The 24,434-nt window shown below is 37.0% G+C and overlaps 1 protein-coding gene across 1 annotated transcript in view; it reads left to right on the forward strand.

Annotated features, from left to right (window-relative positions):
- The window catches only part of CSRNP3 (cysteine and serine rich nuclear protein 3), a 209,479-nt gene that overhangs the window by 25,425 nt on the left and 159,620 nt on the right, over positions 1 to 24,434 (forward strand). The window contains exon 4 of the mRNA XM_049887346.1: positions 17,635 to 17,723. The gene's annotated coding sequence lies outside the window, so the exon portion shown is untranslated. The remainder of the gene's footprint in view (positions 1 to 17,634; positions 17,724 to 24,434) is intronic.

Below are 24,434 nucleotides of genomic sequence, written 5' to 3' on the forward strand. Positions count from 1 at the left end.
AATCTAAGACCCTATTTCTGTGAGATGCCACCTCATCTAGTGCAGTGCAGTGCAGTGCAGTAGTTTCCACACCACTGTGATTGATATATATGTATATATATCCCCCCAAAAACCAAACTTGTTACCATCGAGTCGATTTCGACTCATAGTGACCCTATAGGAAAGAGTAGAACTGCCTCACTGCCCCATGGGGTTTCCAAGGAGTGGCTAGTGGATTCGAACTACCCACCTTTTGTTTAGCAGCTGAGCTCTTAACCACTACACCACTTGTTTCTAGCATGCTTACAATCTTCCTGGTTTCTATGACTCTCCTAAAGTTACAAATTGACTCTTTCCTGGAAAAATTGATCGCAGGGCTTCTCTATGCAAGACTCCTATTGATTTCCGTAGCTTGCGAGTTTACAAAGTGCCTATAATGGTCACTTAAACATCATCGGGTCTTACAATTGTGGCTCAAGATGCTTTTTAGATGAAAGTGATGTTCTGGTGGTTTAGGGGAGTTTGAGAAATTATAGGTCAGGCAGTTGTTCTGAGCACCTGAACACTTGCCTGGAACAGTGAGAGTTTAGATGGAGAGTGATTTTATTTTTTGATAACTACTTTGATATCTGGCCATCACTGTTTTGTCGCCATTGCTAGATTCCACGGAGGAGGAGACAGCATATCCGCTGTGGCCAGTGGGGATGTCTTAGGCTATTACAGAAAACAGCTGCAAAGTTTGATTAGTTTTTTTCCAGCAGTGCTCTTAATGTACTTTGTGAATTTTCGAGGGTTTTGAGGGGAACATTTGCTGATACTCCTCTGCAAGGGAGTTGGTGATATGCATCACTGAACAGCTTGTCATTGAATGTGTGATAAGAACCATGATTTGGGATAAACAGTGGAGAAAAGGGGTAAAGAAGAATAGATAGAAATTGTGACCTAGTGGGAAATTTCTGTTATGCGGGGGTGAAGTTCGTTTTAGACTGGTTTCAAATACAAAACCTTATTATTTTACAAAGTTGGGGGAATTGAGGGGAAAACCCATTGTAGTTTCTTTGAGGGAACCTAATGTTCTGCATATTACAGAGTAGGACAAAAGCCATAGTAGAGAATCAAACCTCATTTTGAATTCAAAGAATGTTGGAACTGAAAGGACCTCTGAGACCAACTAGACTGACTCCCTTATTTTACAGACGTAGAGAACGAGAGCCTGGGAGAGTACCTGGACAAGAATCAAACTGTTGGCTGGTGGCAGAGGACTTTAGTGTAGATTCCTAGACTCCGTCTTTCTACTCTATCATGCAGCTCTCCGATGGTTCAGTCACAGCCATAACTACTAAGTAAACCCGTTGCTGTGGAGTTGATTCTGATTCATGGCGAACCCATGTGTGTCAGAATACAACTGTCCTCAATAGGGCTTTCAATGGCTGACTTTTTGGAAGTAGATCACCAAGTCTTTCTTCTGAGGCTCCTCTGGATGGACTGGAACCTCCAACCTTTCAGTTAGCAGCCAAACACATTGTTTGCACCACCCAGGGACTCTGAACTACTAAGTAAAAAAAAAAAAAAAAGTAGAGGGACCCAAATCATCAAATGAAAAGCATAGCTGTATCTTTTATGCCAGGTCCTCTTAGAAATGGAATGAGTCCCTCTTTCAGAAAAGACAATTGGCTTCTTATCTCTTGTTGCCCTTTTTTTCCCAGTTGGTTTCCGGTGAAAGTGCTAGCATTTCCTGGCTGTAGGACAGTGCCAGTGATGAGTGTATGAGCAAATTCAATGAACTAAATGAAACAGTGGGCAGAGAATTCAATTCGAGTGTGAAAGAACAATTTCACTTCCCCTTTCTGTAAGTGACAAGGCAGACTGTTGAGACATTTCTTGTATGTCACTGACATTGATGGAAGTGTCTTACAGAAAACATGTTGTTTACATTTAAATGAAGGAAATTGGTTTGTCTTGGTGACATAATGCTACTTGTGATAACATGAAGATGTTACAGTGAAATGTAGGTGAGATGAAGTATGCAGTGGGGATCTTTAACAGTAGCTAAGAAATAAGGATTATTTCACTTACTTTAAAAGTAAAACCTTTGTATGTCCCACTTTTGCCAGAGGGGAAAATGGGCATCCTGGGCTCCCTGAAAAAATGATAATGATTTCTTTCCATCCCATGTACTCTAGGACCCTACATTCTTCAATAATTCAGAACCTCAGAAGCCTACTTATTTGCATGTCGACTGGACTCACTTATTCATAGCTACTGACTGAATGAAGTAATTACATTCCATTTTGCTGGATAGGAGTGGAGTTAGCTTTTATATTGGCTCATTTGTTTTAAGCTCTGAAACCTTAATTTAAAATCTGACTTTAAACTTAAAAGCATTATTTGACCGAATTTGAAATTTTCTTTTCCGTATTTATAGCATAATGAATCTAAGAAAATCACACTTAATGCTTGTAGTTTTAACTCACAGAAAGCTACTGTGAGAAACTGTACATATAAAGGTAGTCCCGATGGTGTTAACAGTGTGTCTCTCACATCATCCGAGGGATAAGCCTCTCTTAGCAGAGCATCTGAAATGCATCATAGAAAATCTCCCGATTTCCCGCATCTTTTTTTTTTTTTTTTATTATTTACTCAGGATGTCTGTAGGTGGAATTGATATCATAGCTATAGTTCCAAAAGCGCACAAGAATTAAAGTTGCTGTTAAATATTAAAGACTCTATCTTCACATTAGTGATTGGAGTATATTCATTTGACAGTGTGATTTATTTAGAAATAAAGCTTACAGTGTTTGTACTTTATAAACTCCTTGATAAAGGATCACATCCTTATTTTCAGGTAGCATAGGAGAGTGGTCACAGTCAATAAATAAATGATTGCCCAACTGCAAAATATTGTGGCTTGAAAAAAGGATCCAGATGAATTTCGATGATTAAAATTCTACTAACCACCTACAAAGTATCATCATCTTCAGGCTTTGGACCCCAGAGGCTGGCTGGCTTTGTACGTGTTGTTTACGATGGCGATAGTGAAATCATAGTGCCTGAAGCAAATGTCCTTGTGTTTCTCAAAAGATTTTAAAATTCATCTTGCAGATCAGGCAGTCTGATGCTTTCTGACAGCTTGGCGGAAGTATATTTGCTCGCATGTGAATGTAGCAAAGAAGCCTGGTCCACCTAAAAAAAAAGAGCCAGTCAGTGGTATTTCTGAATAGCCTGCAGTATTTAACCCTTTCACTCAGGAAAGTGCATGTTTGGACCCCCAAAATGTGACTTTTTTTTCTTTTGTATTAGGAATTTGGAAATAAACTGGGAATATCTTAGCTCCACAGAACTGGGTTGTACCATATGCTTTATGTGTTCAGCTACAGTGATCTGGCATGAACTAGAACAGCTAAAATAGTCACAAATTGAATTCCATTGAGAGTTGAACTAAATTTAAATTGTATTTTTAAGATGCAATGAAAAAGAACAATCATAATAAACATAGCAAAAATTAATATTTTCAATCAAATTTTCAAATTTCAAAGAAATTTCATTACACTTAAAAATTGGGAAGGTGTTTTCTTTTAATGACATTGAATTTCTAGGTAGAAAAGTATTTGCCATGAGTTAAAATTAAAGTGGACTCTCAGTTTGTTGTATCTGTTTTTATCCTATTTCAAAAATGTAATAATGGAGCAGTAATGAAGACTGATTTATGTAATTTTCAGTTTTAGGAATCTGAATGGAAATTCAATGAAACTTGATTTATGTAATGAACTATTACATTGCTTTAAGATCCTTAGTGGATATCTGCAATGGTCTTTATTAGCATAATAAGAAAATAACCCCCCCCAAAATGCAAAATCTATTAAAAGTTTCCAAAGCAACTTGAAAGCTAGTGAAGATTGCTAGAGAGCATTAAAGTACTAAGTATTGCTAACTGAAATACAATGATAGGTCCCATTGTTCTCTTTTTTTCATTACACCCTGTGACATTGTGGAGTCCTGAACTGTATGCAGTGTCATATACTTTTATGCCATAGTTGGATGACAATGTAGGCGGAAATATCATAAGACGAGAAATGCACAAATTTTAGTTTTTGAACAATTAATCAAATTACTTCTCACTACTCAAAATTTAGTATATTTATTTATATTTCATCTTGAATTATGCTCTAATGGTTACAACTTCTAAATTTTTAGAAATCTGTATGCTTTAAATCTTAACAATACCAGAACTTGGTGTATTTAGTTTCATCGTACAGTAACTGTGTTTGGAAGAAATTATGACTGTTAACCCACACATCTGTCAGTTTTTCATACTCTGGTGGCTTGTGTGTTTCTGTGATGCTGGAAGCTCAGCCACCAGTATTCAAATACCAGTAGGGTCACCTGTGATGGACAGGTTACAGCTGAGCTTCCAGGCTAAGACAGACTAGGAAGAAGGACCCAGCAGTCTACTTCTGAAAAGAACTAGCCAGTGAAAACCTCATGAATAGCTGTGGAACACTGTCTGATATAGTGCCGGAAGATGAGCTCCTTAGGTTGGAAGGCACTCAAAAGAGGACTGGGGAAGAGCTGCCTCCTCAAAGTAGAGTCGACCTTAATTATGTAGATAGAGTCAAGCTTTCGGGACCCTTGTTTGCTGATGTGGCACGTCTCAAAATGAGAAGAAACAGCTGCAAACATCCATTAATAATTGGGATGTGGAATGTACAAAGTATAAATCCAGGAAAATTAGAAATCATTAATAATGAAATGGGATGCATAAATATCGACATGATAGGCATTAGTGAGTTGAAATTGACTAGTATTGGTAATTTTGAATCAGACAATCATGTGGTCTACTATGACAACTTGAAGAGGAATGGCGTTGCATTCAATGTCAAAAAGAACATTTCAAGATCTATGCTGTCAGTGATAGGATAATATCCATACACCTACAAGGAAGACCAGTTAATACGACTATTATTCAAATTTACACACCAGCCACTAAGGCCAAAGATGAAGAAATTGAAGATTTTTACCAATTTCTGCATTGAACATGCAGTCAGGATCCACTAACAATTATTGGTGATTGGAGCTTGAAAGTTGGAACCAAAGAAGAATCGGTAGTTGGAAAATATGGCCTTGGTGATAGAAATGATGCTGGAGATCACATGAATGAATTTTGCAAGACCAATGACTTCTTCATTGCAAATACCTTTTTTCACCAACATAAATGGCAACTGTGCATGTAGACCTCTCCAGATGGAATACAGAGGAATCGAATTGACTACATCTGAGGAAAGAGACAATGGAAAAGCTCAATATCATCAGTCAGAACAAAGCCAGGGGCCGACTGTGGATCAGATCATCAATTGCTCATACGCAAGTTCAAGTTGAAGCTGAAGAAAATTAGAACAAGTCCACGAGAGCCAAAGTATGACCTTGAGTATATCTCACCTCAATTGAAAGACCATCTCAAGAATGGATTGATGAGTTGAACAGTAATGAAGACCAGACGAGTTGTGGAATGATATCAAGTACATCATACGTGAAGAAAGCAAGAGGTCATTAAAAAGACAGGAGAGAAAGAAAAGACCTAAATGGATGTCAGAAGAGACTCTGAAACTTTCACTTGAATGTCAAGTAGCTAAAGCAAAGGGAAAAAATGATGAAGTAAAACCTAAACAGAAGATTTCAAATGGTGCCTTGAGAAGACAAAGTAAAGTATTATGATGACATGTGCAAAGACCTGGAGATAGAAAAGCAAAAGGGAAGAACACTTTAAACATTTCTCAAGCTGAAAGAACTGAAGAAAAAAATCAAGCCTCGAGTTGCAATACTGCAAGATTCTACAGGGAAAATATTAAATGATGCAGGAAGCATCCAAAGAAAATGGAAGGGATACACAGAAACACTATACCAAAAAGAATTGGTCGATATTCAGCCATTTCAGGAGGTAACATATGATCAGGAACTGATGATACTAAAGGAATAAGTCCAAGCTTCGGTGAAGGCATTGGGAAAAAACAAAGCTCCAGAAATTGATGGAGTATCAATTGATATGTTTCAACAAATAGATGCAGTGCTGGAAGTGCTCATTAGTCTATGCCAAGAAATTTAGAGGACAGCTACCTGGCCAACTGACTGGATGATGTCCATAATTATGCCTATTCCCAAGAAAGGTGATCCAACCAAATGCAGAAATTATCGAAGAATAAAATTTTATTTTATATCATCATTAATGTCATGTGTACGCAAAATTTTGCTGAAGACCATTCAAAAGTAACCGAAGCAGCACATCGACAGGGAACTGCCAGAAAGTCAAGCCAGATTTAGAAGAGGACATGGAACCAGGGGTATCATTGCTGATATCAGATGGATGAATCCTGGCTAAAAGCAGAGAATACCAGAAAGATGTTTACCGGTGTTTTATTGACTATACAGAGGCATTTGACTGTATGGATCATAAGAAATTATGAATAACATTTCAGAGAATGGAATTTCCAGAACACTTAATTGTACTTATGAGGAATCTGTACATGGATCAAGAGGCAGTTGTTTGAACATAAAAAGAGCGTACTGCTTGGTTTAAATTCAGAAAAGGTGTGGGTCATCGTTGTATCCTTTCACCATACCTATTCAATCTGTATGCTGAGGAAATAATCCAAGAAGCTGGACTATGTGAAGAACAGGACATCAGGATTGGAGGAAGACTTATTAACAACCTGCATTATGCAGATGACACAACCTTGCTTGCTGAAAGTAAGGAGGACTTGAAGCATTTACTGATGATGATCAAAGACCACAGCCTACAGTGTGGATTATACACCTCAACATAAAGAAAACAAAAATCCTCACAACTGGACCAATAAGCAACATCATGATAAACAGAGAAAAGATGGAGGTTGTCAAGGATTTCACTTTACTGGGATCCACAATCAACACCCACGGAAGCAGCAGTCGGGAAATCAAAAGACGCATTGCATTGGGCAAATCTGCTGCACAAGACCTCTTTAAAGTGTTGGAAAAAAAGATGCCAACTTGAGGACTAGGGTGCGCCTGACCCAAGCCATGGCGTTTTCAATCTCCTCATATACATGCAAAAGCTGGACAATGAATAAAGCAGATGGAAGAAGAACTGATCCGTTTGTATTGTGGTATTGGCAAAGAATATTGAATATACCAGGGACTGCCAAAAGAACGAACAAATCTGTCTTGGAAGAAGTACAACCAGAATGTTCTTTAGAAGCAAGGATGGCAAGACTTTGTCTCACAGATTTGGACATGTTATCAGGAGGGATCAGTCCCTGGAGAAGGACATCATGCTTGGTAAAGGAAAGGGTCAGCAAAAAAGAGAAAAACCCTCAATGAGATGGATTGACACAGTGACTTCAACAATGGGCTCAAGCATGGCAACAATTGTGAGGATGGCACAGGACCGGGCAGTGTTTCATTCTGTTGTGTGTAGGATTGCTATGAGTTGGAACTGACTCGATGGCACCTAGCAACAAGAACAACAATATTGAATATGGTTAGTTTTTCTAACATAACCTGCCCTATTTTATAACTTCTTCAAAGATACTGCGCTTTAGTTTCTTGCTGTGTCATCTGACTTTCTATCATTTGCTCTCCCTATGACAAACATCATTTTGGCTTAGAGGAAGTAGATTATATATATATTTAAGAACTATTTAATTATCAAAATGATTAATGATTAATCATTCATCACTACTGTAATTAAACTAAATGCTGGAGTCCTTGGGTGGTGCAAACAATATGTGCTCAGCTATTAACTGAAAGGTCAACCAGAGGCACCTTGGAAAAAAGGCCTGGCTATCCACTTCTGGAAAATCAGCCATTAAAAACCCTGTGGAGCACAGTTCTATTCTGACATATATGGGGATGCTATGATTATGAATTGAAATTGATTCAATGGTAACCGTTTTTAGTAATTAAATGCTATACTAATACTATGGCTATATAACACATATATATATATGATAGATTTGGCCTAGATTCTTAAAAAGTTTGCACAATGCTAAAGAGACTACTAAAAAGAACCCAGAGAGTAAACTTGACCAAGTGATTTATAGATACTAATAAAGAAGCATGAATATTTAAAAATTTCCCTCAATATGAGACAAATGTTTTCAAAGAAAAATTGAAGAATGAATGAAATCCAAAAAGGATAAACACAGCCTATGTAAACATTGTAATTTTCAACAGACTCTCACTCTTTTAGTATTCAGTAGCTTTCCAGCTAGAACATGGGAATAGTGGAAATTTATAATTGTAATTATTTTAAGCTCCTTGATGGCAGGAACTGCCTCATACATTTCCCCCCACATTGCTTAGTGGTAATAATCATAATATTAAGTTTTATTGAGCATCTTACAATTTGACAGGAATCATGCTAGATGCTTTAAAAACGTTATTTCATTTGATTCTCATAACCCTGTGAGTGGGGAAGTCAAATCACACTTCTCTGACAGCAAACTCTAAGGATCAGCTGAACTCTGTTGCCCTCTGCTCTCCCTGCCTGACATCAGCCGCACGTGCAGCACTTCTTCCTCTCGCCCTAACTACCCAGAGCTAGAGCAGATCTCACAGGCAAAGGCATGGTCCTCCAGCCTGCCAAGACTGCCCAAGATCACATGTCAGCTACAAGTTTGGAGTCCCCACTACACCATCACTTCTGACCTGCTGGGTACAAATACTCACTTGGATTAGATAATTTGTTAGAAAGATTCATGGAACTCATGGAAAGCCCTATACTTACTATTATAACAAAAAGAATACAAATGAAGAGATGCGTAGGGTGAAGTCTGGAAAGGTTCCTAAAGCAGAGCTTCTGTGTCCCAAAAAGGGATGAGTTACTCTCCCACATGCATGGTGTCTTTCATTCACCAGGAAGGTCCTGGAGCTTCTCTGTTCAGAGCTTTTATTGGTTTCTCATTACGTAGTCATGATTGACTGAAACACCCCACCTTGCCTAAGCTTGGCCTGGTATCATGCAATGTTCTTTCTGGCCAGAGCAGCCACCAAATGAATCACTTCATTAGCATAAACTCTCAGTTGTGATCTGGAGGCACCATCAAAGACACTTTAAAGGCTGGAAAATCCCAAGGTTTTAGAGGTTATCTCTCAGGAAACAAGGACAAAGACCAAATTTTGGGGGTAAAGTCAAATTCTTTACTCCCTGCCCTAGGTCCTAAAGAAGTTTATTTTGGATTGACATGTTCATGGTTTTTTACTAAAGAGAACATTACTTAATTGGTCAAATGTTTTCTGTAATCTTAAGCATGAAATCAGTCAACTGAAATACTAGGCTAATTGATTACTTAGAAATTAAGATCAGTGAATACAATTAAGGTTTCCATGAATAGGTATGGAGCCCTGGTGGTGCAGTGGTTAACATCTCGGCTGCTAACCAAAAGGTCTGCAATTGGAATCCACCAGCTGTTCCTTGGAAACCGTATGGGGCAGTTCTACTCTGTCCTGTAGGGTCGTTATGAGTCGGAATTGACTCAATGGCACTGCGGTTTGGTTTTTTGTTTGCCTTGAATAGGTGCAGACTCATAGAAAATTAGTATCTTCATATCAGATGTTTAGATTTTATTTTACAAAATTTCTAATTTATGCATACAATTTTACTAGAATGAAAAATCACTCTCTAAACTCCATATATAGTTTTTCTGACTTTAAATTCATTAGAAAATCAGAATCCAGTATTCTAAGATTAAAAAATCCCGTTGCCATTGAGTTGATTCTGACTCATAGCAACCCTATAGGATAGAGTAGAACTGCCCCATAGGGTTTTCTAGGAGCGGCTGGTGGGCTTGAACTGCTGACCTTTTGGTTAGCAGTAGAGTTCTTAACTACTACACCACCAGTGCTCCATTCTAAGATTAGAATATTGAAATATTTCAAGTCAAGTTATTTAAATTTTATTCATTTCCTAAAAAATTAAAGTGTGTAAAAGAAATTTAGCTTTAAGGATGATCTTTGCCACATTTTTTTCTTATAATGAAAAACTGGGCAAACCCTGAATACTATGGAATTGGTTAAGTAAACTGTGGAAAACCATGCAATGTATTGCAATGTGGTCAATCAAAACAGTTGTATAAATTTATCTATTGACACAAAAATATATTCACCTTAGTAAAAAGTTTGCAAACCTATATTAGCTTCATCCTGTTTTTGTAAAATCTTCCATACTAGATATGGGTATGATAAGATACAGAAGGAAAAAGAGAAATGTTTATTTTCAAAGGAAATACAGAAAACATTGAGAAGTTTTGTCTGGATGGTACAAAACTTGGGTGATTTTAATTATCTGTGTATTTTTTAAACTTCATATGCTTTAGCCTAACAAAACTTATTGTGTGCATTTATTATAAAAGTTTTCTAGAGATTTTCACTAATATGAATATTGCTGTGATGATATCCTTGTAGATAAATCCCTAAGGGCATGCCTTTAATTGTCCTGCAGAAAGCTTTACCAGTTTATATGCCCACTTCTAGTATTTGACTGCTGGTCTAGAAGGATGTTTTTAAAAGAATATGTATTGCAGTCTTGTTTTAAACTAGCATAAAATATAACCTAAAACATAGTGAATACCCACAGAGGGAAGACTGACAAAAAACACCCTACCTAAGAATGTGTATAAATCACTTTTATCTATGACACTGTGAAGAATATGAAAGGATATAAACTGGGTTGTCAGTAAGATTTACCTAGAGGGGCAAGAGATGTGGATGAAGGATGGTGAAAAGGAGTTGAAAATCAAGCCAAAAAGAAAAGTAGAGGAGAGGGAAACTGCTTAAACAAATCTGTGATATGACATTTGTGTTTCACCCTTTACATAAAAATGTGTGTGCATCTGCATGAAAGGGAATTATTCAGGGAAACCAACTGTAAAGCGCAGAATGGTTTTTGGACACTGGACTCACATTGTTTTCAAACTGAAACAAACTTTAAATATGAAATTGATTCCAGGGGTTCTTAATCTTACAGGAAACCCTGGTGGCCTAGTGGTTAAGCGCTATGGCTGCTAACCCAAAGGTTGGCAGTTCGAATCCGCCAGGCGCTCCTTGGAAACTCTATGGGGCAGTTCTACTCTGTCCTATAGGGTTGCTATGAGTCGGAATTGATTCGACAGCGCTGGATTTGCTTTTTGGTTTAATCTTAAAAGAGAAAACACAGAACTGATGCTAGAATTGATCAGATTCCCAGGAAATGCACAAATTCTGACAGATGGTCCTGGGAACACAGCTAAACTGCAGACTGTGTTAGTCCGCGTGCTCTCATGCCGGGCTGCAGAAAACAGAAATCAGACTTAAGAAAAAAGAAAACACAATGCCCACTGACGAGCATAAAAGAAGGAGCTCTTACAGCATTTGTTCCACAGCTTTTACATAATTAAGCAGTCTGTGGTATCTACTTTAATTGTTACGATGGGCATTTTCCTTCTTGGAAACAGTTCTCTATTACAACAGAATTAAAGGCTGTTGGCTACAAATATCAAGGGTAGAAAGGTGTGGTGGTAGGAAATGAAAGAAACAATTGTAGTTCTATTTTCTTAGAAGCAAGGTCATAAGCTGAGAGATGAAAAGGAATCTTGGAGGGTTGAAATAAGCAAAAGTGTTACTAGTGGGGACCAACTTGAAGGTTGTGGTTATAAATCAAAATTATGCCAATTATAAATCAAAATTATGCATTATCCTACATTTTCTCTGTTTGGCTACAAGGGGCAGGTTTATAGTGGGAAGGGAGGTTTAACCAGGTGTTTTTTTGTCACACACTAGTTTGAACAAAAGAGAGAAAGGCCTTTGAGATGAGTGTATACACAAGCGACAGACTACTATGACTAATAATGGACACTAAATTAGCTAAGTGGGGAAGTGAGAACATAAGTGAGATGACTGAAAAATCTGTATAGATCAAGAAGCTTTTTTACTGATGTGTGCATGATCTAAACAGTTTGGAGACCTTCGCCTTCTTATACCCTTCTAATGCTATTCCCCATTGCAATGGTAGAATTTGAAATACCTTTTTAATCGCTTGTATAGTAAACTGTCTAGTCAAATTTTCCCCTTTTTCTTGGGTCAGTTTTGCCAATTTATATTTTTTCTGGGAAATCATCTATTTCCCTAGGTTTTCAAATTTGTGCCTAAATTTTTACCCAGATTCTCTTATGATTCTTCCAAATGCCCACTAATTGTAGTTATGTCTGTTTTTGTGCCTTTAAAGAGAGAATTATCTGAATGATTTTAGACAATTATTTACAATATAATATTACCCAATGTGACAAAAACACCCTTCATATGAATGTGTATCTATGTTTATCTATGATTATATAATATTGTGAGAAATAAGAAAGGACATAAAATAGCATGGGAGATCAAGTGAAAGAAACCCATGACGACCACCAGATCTAATTAAAAAAAAATCAAACCCATTGCCGTCAAGTCAATTCCAACTCATAACGACCCTATAGGACAGAGTAGAACTGCCTCATAGGGTTTCCAAGGAGCCCCTGGTGAATCTGAGCTGCTGACCTTTTGATTAGCAGCCAAGCTCTTTACCGCTACACCACCAGCGTTTCCCTGATCTAATTAGTTATAATACCCCTTATACACTATACTGAAATAGTATGACTAAGTGCTATCATTTTAAAAACTTTTTTATATTGTTATGTGAAATTACTTCCTTATATTTCAATACGTGTTTGCAAAAATTGGAAATGGATTTTTTTGTTATTTAATAAAAGAGTGGATTAAGGGCTGCATATATTTTTTGATTGTTATACTTCCGCATGTGTGTGAAGGTATAAAATTGGGATGATATTTAAAAAGTAATTCTAGATAGAATCAGTGTGGCTGTTAGTGGGGTTTTCTTCACTAAAAAAGACAGGGTCAAACTCTACATGGCAGGTTGGTCCCTCCTAATAGATTCCTTTGCCCTGGGCCCTTTGTCTCTGTCAAGACTGTCCTTCAGAGTGAATGATGCTTCTGCTGGGTGCAGGCACATTAACTATGTAATGGTGTATTTTGAGGTGCAATTGCAAATGCAATTAAACTGTTGTACTGAATATTTAAATCTTATATTCTCACCTTAGCAATGCCATGTAGCAAATTCACGTCTCCACTTATGTTCATAGATCAAAAATTTAACTGTACTGTAAGCCAGGCTTCCAGGTATGCAGAAGTAGTTTGCTGTGGGGGTCTCAATTTCTGTGATTCTGGGAGAAACATGTTTTTTCTCAAAACCACAGCATTTTCCAATAAATATATATATTTTTAAGGTCAGGAACAGTATCAAACTGTTTCAAACAAGTTATATTTCATTATAGTTAGTCCTTGAATCATTCATAAAAGTAACACAGGCTGATCTTATAGTTCAATTACCACAGCTACCACTGAGATACAACCTTCAGTGACCTCATTGAAGGCTAGCTTGGCTATTGACTAAAGCATGCCATCAAGAGCTATGTACCTCACTGACCTACTTAAGGTGCCCTATAGACAAAATGTTGACAAATGTGGGAGAGTGCTTTGATCCTTGCCACTCTGATGGCTGCTATGATTTGTAGGAGGATTCTAAGTAATGCCCATAGGCAACCAGGAAGCCAAGGACCCTGGGACAGGGAAAAGTGGCCTCCTTTCCTTCCGTCCCCGCAATATTGGGAGTAAACATGACCAGAGCAAGACATTGGTTCTCAATTGAACCCCAGATATTAAAGAAAAGACTAAATGTGAACCATAGGTGTTAGGTGCACACAAACCATTTCTAAATGTTGATATAGGTGTATGTCAATTTTCTTTTTCAAAGGACTCTTGAGAGTCAGATATCTAATGCTGAGAATCCTTTTTTTTTTTTTTAGTTTTTATTGTGCTTTAAGAGAAAGTTTACAAATCAAGTCAGTCTCTCATACAAAAATTTATATATACCTTGCTTTATATTCCTAGTTGCTCTCTAATGAGACAGCACACTCTTTCCTTCCATTCTCTCTTTTTGTGTCCATTCAGCCAGCTTCTGACCCCCTCTGCCCTCTCATCTCTCCTCTAGACAGGAGCTTCCCACATAGTCTCCTGTGTCTACCTGATCCAAGAAGCTCACTCTTCACCAGTATCATTTTTTATCCATAGTCCAGTCCAATCCCTGTCTAAAGAGTTGGCTTTGGCAATGGTTCCTGTCTTGGGCTAACAGAAGGTCTGGGGACAATGACCTCCGGGGTCCTTCTAGTCTCAGTCTGACCATTAAGTCTGGTCTTTTTACGAGAATTTGAGGTCTGCATCCTACTGCTCTCCTGCTCCCTCAAGGGGTTCTCTCTTGTGTTCCCTGTCGGGGGCGTCATCGGTTGTTAATGCTGAGAATCTTTTGATGAGCTCAGAAAAGGCAGAAACCAATTCTGTGTTAAATATAATACTGCTGGAATTTCAGCCATAGCTCTTTGAACCTCTGTTTTCAGAAAGAGGAAGAAAAATTCTTACCTTTCTATCCATTTCAGATACTATAACTTTCTTATTTCTGTAGCTTCATCAATTTGTGAGATCAAATGAGATTACATTAGTTTACATGTTATTAGGCCCCACCTGCTTAAGGAGAGAAGTCCAGCCATCCATAAATTTCACCCTCTTCAAATATTTTTTGTACTATCTGGGCTGGTTGTATTTGTCCACAGATCAGATCCAGGTGTCATTTGTCATTTTAATGCCACCCATAGGACCAAGTGTCTACTCATGTAGCATGTAACAGGCTATGCTGGGGTTATCCAGTCTAGTTCTTGATGACCTCATAGAGATAGGATTCTAGGCAAAATGGCAGTTGCTACTGATCTCATGTAGATGAGCACTGATGTACTCAGCAGGCTTACAAAGGAGAACAACAGCACTTAGTTCTTCCAGAGGAACATTCAGAGTGAGTGGTTTAGATTTTACCAGTACAACTCTTTCAACTCTATCTCTCTCACATGTGTGCACACACACATTTCCTCACAGTCTCACAATGTCAGTGTCCCCAAGGCACACCCATAGAATCAAGGGGCTGAAATAGAAATGGACAGCATCAGCTCACGCAAGCTAGCATTGATACCCAATAATTGACTTTGGCACTGAAAATGATTTCTTCCTTTAGATTCCTTCTTCCTTTTTGGTCGACTCTCTCCCGGAGGCTCCATGGGCCTTAGGTGGGGTCAATATTGTCCATCAAATATATTTTTATTTCCTTGACCTTCAAGCAAGTCAGAGTTTGATTTTTTTTTTCCTCCATTCCTAAAGGTTGGTCAGTGTGTGTCTTAATTACGGGTATATAAATTTAGCTCATAAGATAACTCAATATTTTTGCTTTTCTCAATCAAATATATTAAACACCTAAAGAAAGTCCTTTATTTATTTGATTGTAAAATACAAGTGTTTTTTATTTTTCAATTTTAAGAATTGGTAGTAAAAAAAACTTAATCTCTTCCTTTAGATTTAGCTACGTGACACAAATATAGGCTAGTTAATTTTCTTATTTTGTAAAATAGGGAAATTGAACTAGATACCATGTCCTCCACTTTTTTCTAGCAACAAAACTTTTTTATTTTATTTTTAAGACAAAATTTAAATGATACCTCAGTAGATAAAAATGGCATTTAAATAAATATAGTATTTGTTTTCACTAACAGAAAAATTGGAATTAAAATTATAAGTGAGATTTATAGATGTATTCAACTCAGTGTCTAATTTATTTCAGTAATTTGCTTTAATTGAAAATGATTTTTTAAAGGTCTTTAATGGATACGTTACAAATGGTGAGAAGTCTGTTACTTGTTTGTTTTTAATTGCTGGACTTGAAATCTTAGGATATTCGTCAATTAACAGAGAAGACAGGAAAAGCTATAGCCTGAAATATCCCTTGAAATGAGCGCAGTGAGTGATGCAAGTTATTGCTTCAGTGGTCTCCAGTGTGTCACCATTTGAGTGTGTAGTATTCTCAGCAGAGTTTTAAAATATTGAGAAGTATACTTAAAACTGAAATTTGTATCAATGTTTCCAAAATGCCTAAAGGTTTCTGTCAACTCTGGGGCCCCTCAGAACCAAACCAGCCTCCATAACCAGCATCTATTAGCTCTATAATTCTAACCACAGGTTGATATTACTGTGATATTGCTGAGTAGCGTAGATCTTCTAGTTTGCTCTAAACCTTTATCCCTGCATATATATGCCAATATACATGAAGTTTAAAGGGAGCAATAAAACAAAACAAAACAAATCAAAAACCCATTGCTGTTGAGTTGATTCCAACTCCTAGCAACACTATAGGACAAAATAGAACTGCCCTGTAGAGTTTCCAAGGAGCACCTGGTGGATTTAAACTGCTGACCTTGTGGTTACCAGCCGTAGCACTTAACCACTACACCACCAGGGTTTCCAAGGGAGCAGTAGGCCCCTGGAAACACAATCTTCTCGAGATAATTTTTTCTAAAGGTTTTTTTTGACATTTTGCGCTTCCTCAAACTACATAAGTCGTTTGCTTACACTGTTTCTTTTCTCAAGTAACCCATTTGTAGTATTTCTGCACTAGCTGAGGTCGTTGGCTAAGATTAGTGATAGATGGTTTTTGGATGTCGTGGACACATGATAAATGTGCCCATATTCCACAGTTTTCTCTACCTTATTTGTCAGGATTTTTTTTACATTTTTGTATGGACATAATGATTTCCCTTAACATTGCTAGAATGAAAAGTTCATCAGTACTTAAGAAAAAGTGATTATATGTGTTTTAGTCCAGGAGAATAAAAGTGTGGCATTACTGCTGGGATTTTATCATCCCTAAATTATTACACCAATGATTTTGAATTATGGCACTGAATTAATTTTGAAAATTAATTTTCAAAAAGGAGCCCCTGCATGGTACAAACCATTAACATTCTCAGTTGCTAGCCAAAAGGTTGGAAGTTCGAGTCTACCCAGAGGAGCCTTGGAAGAAAGCCCTGGCCGTCTACTTCCAAAATATCAACTATTGAAGACCCTGTGGAGCACAGTTCTAATGTGACACATATGGGTTTGCCATGAGTCAGAATTGACTCCATGGCAACTCTTTTTTTTTTTTAATCAAGATCTTTGTTAAAGTATGTTTATCTTAAGAATGCTTTATCTAAATCATTCCCTTAAGTCTAAGTTAATCTATCTTAAAGCCTGAATATGAATATTGGAATATATAAATGTTGGAATTAATTTTAGAATTAGTTAATTTTCTTTAGACAATTTGAAAAATTTATTCTAGTGCTTTTCATAAACTATCTAGCTATAACATTTTGGATGATTTTTCCAAATTTTCTTATGTCTTGAAGACATGAATCACCTTGAGATTAGAAAGCTGTTTATATCTAGTGTAATGCTAGTTAATAAAATGGATATGCCTTTAACATTTTGTTTATTGTTACATTTGTTAATTGAGTGATGAGTATATATATATATACAGATCTATATATATACAGATATATATAGATATAAAACCATTGACATCAAGTCATGTGATTATTCAAGTCTATATTTAATACCTTATTTATATTCCAGGATTCCCAGTGATTTTCCCCTGTGTAATCGTTATACTTCAACTGTGTAGTCAGCTTTGCTCTTTGAAAATGTAACCTATGTAGCATGTTGAAGCATATTTTCTTTTTTAAGGAAAAAATAAGAAGATATCAACGGACTGAAGAAATGTTTTAAGAGGCATAGAGTCTTCAGGAAGATACTGGAGTTTGTGAAATTTCAAGGTTAGCAGTTCATAAATTATTATTTTTATGTTTTTTAAAGATCTATGATATAGCTGTATGACTGTTCCCCATTGTTATTGCCAATGTGTACTTGAATAACCAGGAAAATTGCTTTTACTTAAAATACTTATTCTTAACAAAGTATCCTCAAGATTTAAAAAAAAGTCATTCATACCAGAAATGTACAATTTAATTAAATTAGCTATGGTTAAAAGAAAGTAATGTTTCAGTAGAGATCTGCTCATTATTAAAATTTGCTTTAAAAAAGTGGTAGCACTGTTAGCTGATGAAAATAAGTATTAGACATCTCTATAAAATTTTCTTTTTGATTCATTAAGGAAGGTATGTGTATTTAGTACACTTTCCATTTCTTTTATATATTGGGCTACAATTTCTAACACATAGACACGAGTTTAGAAGGATAGCTGGTCAGCAATTTTTCCAAAATTCCCTGAATGCCTTTCCTTAAATACAAACAAGTTGTGCTTTAGTTGTGAAGTGTGGCCACACACACACACACACACACACACACACACACACACAGAAACCTGACGATATGAATGCACGAGGGGATATTTTCTAAGTTCTTTGGAGTCATAAGACTGGAAAAGAAAAAGCAAAATAAGCCTACCCATTATACCATTATAAAACTGTTTATCATGATAATAAAATAATGTAAAATGGTCATCTAGAAGTTAAAATTATAATGTAGGTTAAAATGATTCATTCAGATCGGATAGTTTGATTTCTGACTTCTTTATATTGTGAGAGCCAATATCAAAGTTTCATAATTTTAAATGAAAAAATATTGATGATCTTTTATTTTGATTGTCTTGGTCAGGCTTTTATTCAATGTCTTCTTCTTTTCCTCAGCCATCCAGTATTCATTAACTCAAAATTTATTTAGAACTGCAGTGGTTAAGCAGTTGGCTGCCAACCAAAAGGTCGGCCATTCAAATCTACCAGCCACTCCTTGAAAACCCTATGGAGCAGCTCTAATTTGTCCTCTAGAGTCACTATGAGTCAGAATGGACTTGATGGCAATGGGTTTTTATAAGCAAAACACTTGGTTAAGTGCTTTGGTTGTTTCAAAATGAGTAAGATACGGTCCCTGTTCTCAAAAATTGCCCAATCATCGTGTTTTTAAGAAATTAATTTTATGTCAATATAAGTAACACATAATTAAAAAGACAAGCTCGATTTTAAAAGGGCATGTGATGAAACTTTAAAACCAAGTGGGAATTATTCAGGGATTAGTCATATTTTCACATTATGGCTTTTGTTATCATACAATACTGAGAGTTTATACTAATGAGAGTGTTGCCCCATTACAACCCATGCCCAGCCAACCTTTTATTAAAGTAACTCTTCAAGTACAACACAGGTAGGAGCTAATACAAGGTACTAAGAAAAAAAGTCTCTTTTTTGCCGCAACTGCAAATTTAAAGTTGTAGAAAATAATTGTGCAAATACCGATGAGAAAAACTAAAGATGAACATTGCCTACTTGGTGTTTAATTCCTCTATCTTTAGCTTCTTTCTTAAGCTCACTAGAGAATTAAATCATGTCCCCAGTGACCAAAAAAAAAAGGTAGGTTTGAAAATGACTGAATGATCTAAACTTCTAAGGGATCCATATGCAAACAGTATCTAGATGAGTAAAGAGATATGCAGTGGGGTGGGAGTCCAGACTGCCCAAAATAAAATTACACAGCACTGTGTTTCTCACAAAGGAGACCTGGTGGAGCAATGGTTAAGCTCTCAGCTGGTAACTGAAAGATTGGCAGCTTGAACTCACCAGCTAATTTGCAGGAAAAAGATGTGGCAGTCCACTTCCTTAAAGATTCTAGCCTTGGAAACCCCATGGGGCAGGTCTATCCTGTCCTATAGGGTTGCTGTGCGTCAGAATTGACTTGAGGGCATCGGGTTTTAGTGTTTCTGGCAAAAAGCCCTGGTGGCGCCGTGGTTAAGCGCATGGCTGCTATCTAGAAGGTCGGTGATTCCAACCCACGATCTGCTCTATGGGAGAAAGATGTAGCAGTCTGCTTCTGTAAAGATTAAGCACAAAAAATGCCCATGGGAGCAGCTGTCAAGAAATCAGTGTATTGCATTGGGCAAATCTGATGCAAAAGACCTCTTTAAAGTGTTGAAAAGCAAAGATGTCACTTTGAGGACTAAAGTGTGCCTGACCCAAGCCGTGGTGTTTTCAGTCTCCTCCTGTGCACGGGAAAGCTGGACAATGAATAAGGAAAAGAGAAGAATTGATGCCTTTGAGTTATGGTGTTAGAGAAGAATATTGAATATATCATGGACTGCCAGAAGAATAAACAAATCTGTGTGTGACGAAGTACAGCCAGAATCCTCTTTAGAAGCAAAGATGGCAAGACTTCGTCTCACGTACTTTGCACGTGTTATCAGGAGGGACTAGTTCTTGGAGAAGGACATCATGCTTGGTAAAGCGGAGGATCAGTGAAAAAGAGGAAGACCCACAATAAGATGGATTGACACAACAGCTGCAACAGTGGGCTAAAACATAGCAATGATTGTGAGGATGGCACAGGACCAGGCAGTGTTTCGTTCTGTTGTACATAGGGCCACGATGAGTTGGAACCGACTAGATGTCACCTAACAATAACAATTTGAGTTAGTCCTTCAATGGCTTTCACTAATCCTTTCACTTTGACTGTGGTCAGCCACTATTTCAAAAGCTTATCACCCTACTCAAGCCATGCAGTCTCTCCTTCTCACTTTCAGTGCACCTTCTATTTTAACAAGAAAATGGAGGTCATTGTGTGTAAGCTACTTATGCATCCTAGCAATTCCCTCCAGCATCAAAACGAGCTACATCTGTTAACATTCTTCCCTTCTTTCCTTCAACCCCTAAAGATCAGGAAGCCTTCCTGCAATTCAAGGCAAAGTCTACGTTTGATTTTATTCCCTATCACTGATGCTGAGTCCTTTGCCATTAATTATGTTCTTTTGTCCTTTATCTTCAACTTTTCTTTCTCTCCTGGCCCTTTTCCTTCAGTCTATACATGTTCTTCACACTCCTAACCAAAAAAAAGAAAGCAACAAACAGAAACAAACCAACCTCTCTCTTTATTAGGTTTCTTCCTCCAGTTACCATCCAATTTCTTTCCTCCTCACCTCATTTACACTTTCCATAGCAACAGTCTCTATTCATTATCTCCAGTTTCTAAGATTCAGTCACTCCTCAGCACAGTACGATCTGATTTCTAACCCCATTTAACAGAGCATGCTCTCTCTAAAGGCCCAGATGACCTGCGGCCTTTATCTTGACTGGCTCTCTCAGGGGCATTTGACGCTGTTAACCACATTTTTTTTTTCCTTTCATTCCCTGGGCTGTTGTGATACCCCTCCCTTTTGGTTTGCCTCACACCTTGTGGACCTTTTGAAAAGGCTCTTTCATGGGCTCTTCTTTCCCTGTTTGTCCAGAAAATCACAGATAGGTGAGGTGGTCATTAAAAAAAAAAACCCAGTGCTGTCAAGTTCATTCCGACTCATATTGAACCTATAGGACAGAGTAGAACTGCCCCATAGAGCTTCCAAGGAGAGCCTGGTGGATTTGAACTGCTGACCCTTTGGTTGGCAGCCGTAGCACTTAACCATTACACCACCAGGGTGGTCATAGATAATATAAATGGGTGAAGTTGGCTAATTTAAAACAATAAACACTGTAGAGGCCAAAAAGCGTGTCCACAGAGGTTCTGATATTTTACTCCTGCTCAGATCGTGGTACTCCTTGGTAATCCATTCTCAGTCTGTTACTCTTCTATCTTCCATGCTCTCTCCGCTCTAATGAAGCCACTTGTGAGTTTACTGATGACTTATTGACTGAATGACTCCAACTCTCTTCTTTGGTTAAGCTGCAGACTTCCAGATGACTCACTCATGTCTACAGGATATCAATACCTAAAAGTCCCTAACACGGACACACACGAAACCAGGTCATCAGAGCAATGGCGTAGAATACAGAGTTCAGAAGCAGACACCATATATATAAACTGTAAAATACAACAAAGATATAATCAGTACACCTTGACCACACGTTATTGAAATTATCTATTTACATGTTATCCTCCCCACTAGACCAGTGAATTCCAAAGTAGAATACGTGTAACCTATAGGTGAGCAAGGTGGTCTTTTGGGAGGCAAAGTAAAAATATCACAACTCATATTTACGTTTCTTAAAAAAAAAAACTTAATTATTTATAATTTCTATGTTTAAATATTCATATACTTTACATACTGTATTTATATGGTTATGTATAAATATAATATACATATAGGGAGTACCTGCAGAAATATTTTTCTACTGGTGGAGATATATGATATAAAATTCTTGAAGGCCAATGCTCTGAAACTTCTCAAAGATATGGGATATGTGTTATTTATCTGGAGCATATATCACATTTCTGGGCATATAGGGGACTCTCTGTTGAACTTAAGATTTTCACAAATTCCTATCCAGGTTTATGAAATTACCTGTGAAGTAATTAAAGGTTTGGATTAAGGCAGAAAGTTCTTTCTCCATTTCCCTTTTCCACTAAAGTTGATGTGTATGAAAGTTAGAGAGAATTTGAGAGAGAGATGGGAAAAGTTAGAGAAGAATATCCATACTAAAATCTATACTTTCAAGCTTGCAGATGTTTTTAAATCATAAGGAATACAAAGTTTTCACAGATGCATGCTTATAGTTTTCCAAAAGTTGCTAGTTATAGACTAGAAGAGCTATGTGGATTTATAAAAGGAAGTACACATTTTCAAAGCCAATGAAATTTTGAGGGTAGAGTATGTTCGGTGACCCCAGTTCTCCAAGCTCAGAATCTGAAAGTTGTTTTGAAAAATTCCCTTCAAAAGGAGTTGCCCCAAATTATATACTATACATATGCATCGGGATATTTGTCCTTCAGTTCCAACTACGAGTCTGATAAGGCCCAGAAATCTAAATGAGAGAGAAGAAATGCTCTCAAGTAAGTTTAACTGTCTTATAGTGAATGAATCTCTTAATTTTAATGAAAATATAGTTCCAGTTATATACAATTCTGAACAAAGAATGCAGAAGAATGAAGAAAAATCATTTTTATAGTTTGTAAAGGATAAATGCATACATGAGTCAATAAAATATTTGTAAGCTGTATGTTTTAGTGTCTTTATTGGGGTGGAGTTGAAAGTATATATATGAATATGAGAGGGTTAGAAAGGATTTTTTTTCTCTATGTTAATTTTTTTAAAAGACTTTATGAGCATGATGAATTTAGGGGTCCACTTAGACTTTTTTCTTATAAAAATATAATAGTTCTCTCTTTTCTTGCCTCCCCTTTATTTTAAACAGAGCTAATTCCAATTTAGTTGTTTCTTTAAGTTTCTAACATCATCTAAAAGTTTGCATTACCCTCCCAAATAAAAGAACAGACTTACTGGTCTGACAGAGACTGGAGAAACCCCAAGATTATGGCTTGGTAATGAAGTCACTCCTGAGGTTCACCCTTCAGCCAAAGATTAGACAGGCCCTTAAAACAGAACAAGACTAAATGGGCACATCAGCCCAGAAGGCAGGAGGGAACAGGAAAGCTGGTAATGGGGAACCCAAGGTCAAGAAGGGGAGAGTATTGACATGTTGTGGGGTTGGCAACCAATGTCACAGAACAATAAGTGTACTAATGGTTTAATGAGAAGCTAGTTTGTTCTGTAAACCTTCATCTGAAGTACAATAAAAAAAAAAGTTTGTGTAGCCTTTGGGCAATTTTGTCTACTCTAAATCATCCATTTCCTAAAACAATGTTATTTTATTTCACCCATGATTACCTTTAAGAACTTACAGAAATGAATATGGTATGAGAGATTCTCATATAGTCTCATATTAAGAAAAAATAAAAACTAACAGATGAAACTTAGAACACTAAAAAAAAATTTCTTAATTTTGGAGTTCTTTTCATCTTCTGAATGATATTTCAAAACATGACACAGTAAAACCTGCTAAAGCCAGAACTTGTATAAGGTCAGAGAAGGAAAACCCAAATATTTTCTACTACAATGGGGAAGTGGTAAGATTGCACCCTGTCAAAGGTGGAAAACTTGCGAGACCCAGAAAAACAAGGCAGTTCTGTCGAGTTCCGGCTCTCACAGGTTTCACTGTAATATAATATATTTTGAATGTGAATATGTAAGGAGTTGTCTTTGACACAGGTTTGACTTCCAGTTGTCAACATCATATAATTATTTCCTTTACATCCAGTCAAGGCACTTTCAACCTTCCGGTTAAATACAAATGGGAAGTTGAAAAAAGTGCCTGCAATTATGTATTTTATTTTATCTCTAGGTATTCTATTTTTTAGGTCTCTGAAAAGGAAATACGGCATAAATAACAGTCAAAACACAAAAGTACAATTATAATAACATGACTGACTCGTTTCCAAACTCTCCTTCCTAGTCATCACCACCCCCATCTCAGACAGATTGAGGAACCACTCTTCTGATTTGAAAACTGTCTTTCATTGCATCCTATACCAATCAGTATCCCTTACTTAGCCATCTCTATTTGACAATCTCATAAAGTTGTGAGGGGCATAACAAAGTGCTAAGAGAGGCCAAGTTGCCTATATTCACATTGTGTGCTCCGTGTGGAAACTTCCAGAGGTTTATTGATGCAGTAAAAAAAAAAAAAAAAAAAAAAATTGATGCAGTAGGA

The sequence above is a fragment of the Elephas maximus genome, chromosome 6 (assembly GCF_024166365.1).
Source record: "Elephas maximus indicus isolate mEleMax1 chromosome 6, mEleMax1 primary haplotype, whole genome shotgun sequence".
Lineage (NCBI taxonomy): Eukaryota > Metazoa > Chordata > Mammalia > Proboscidea > Elephantidae > Elephas > Elephas maximus.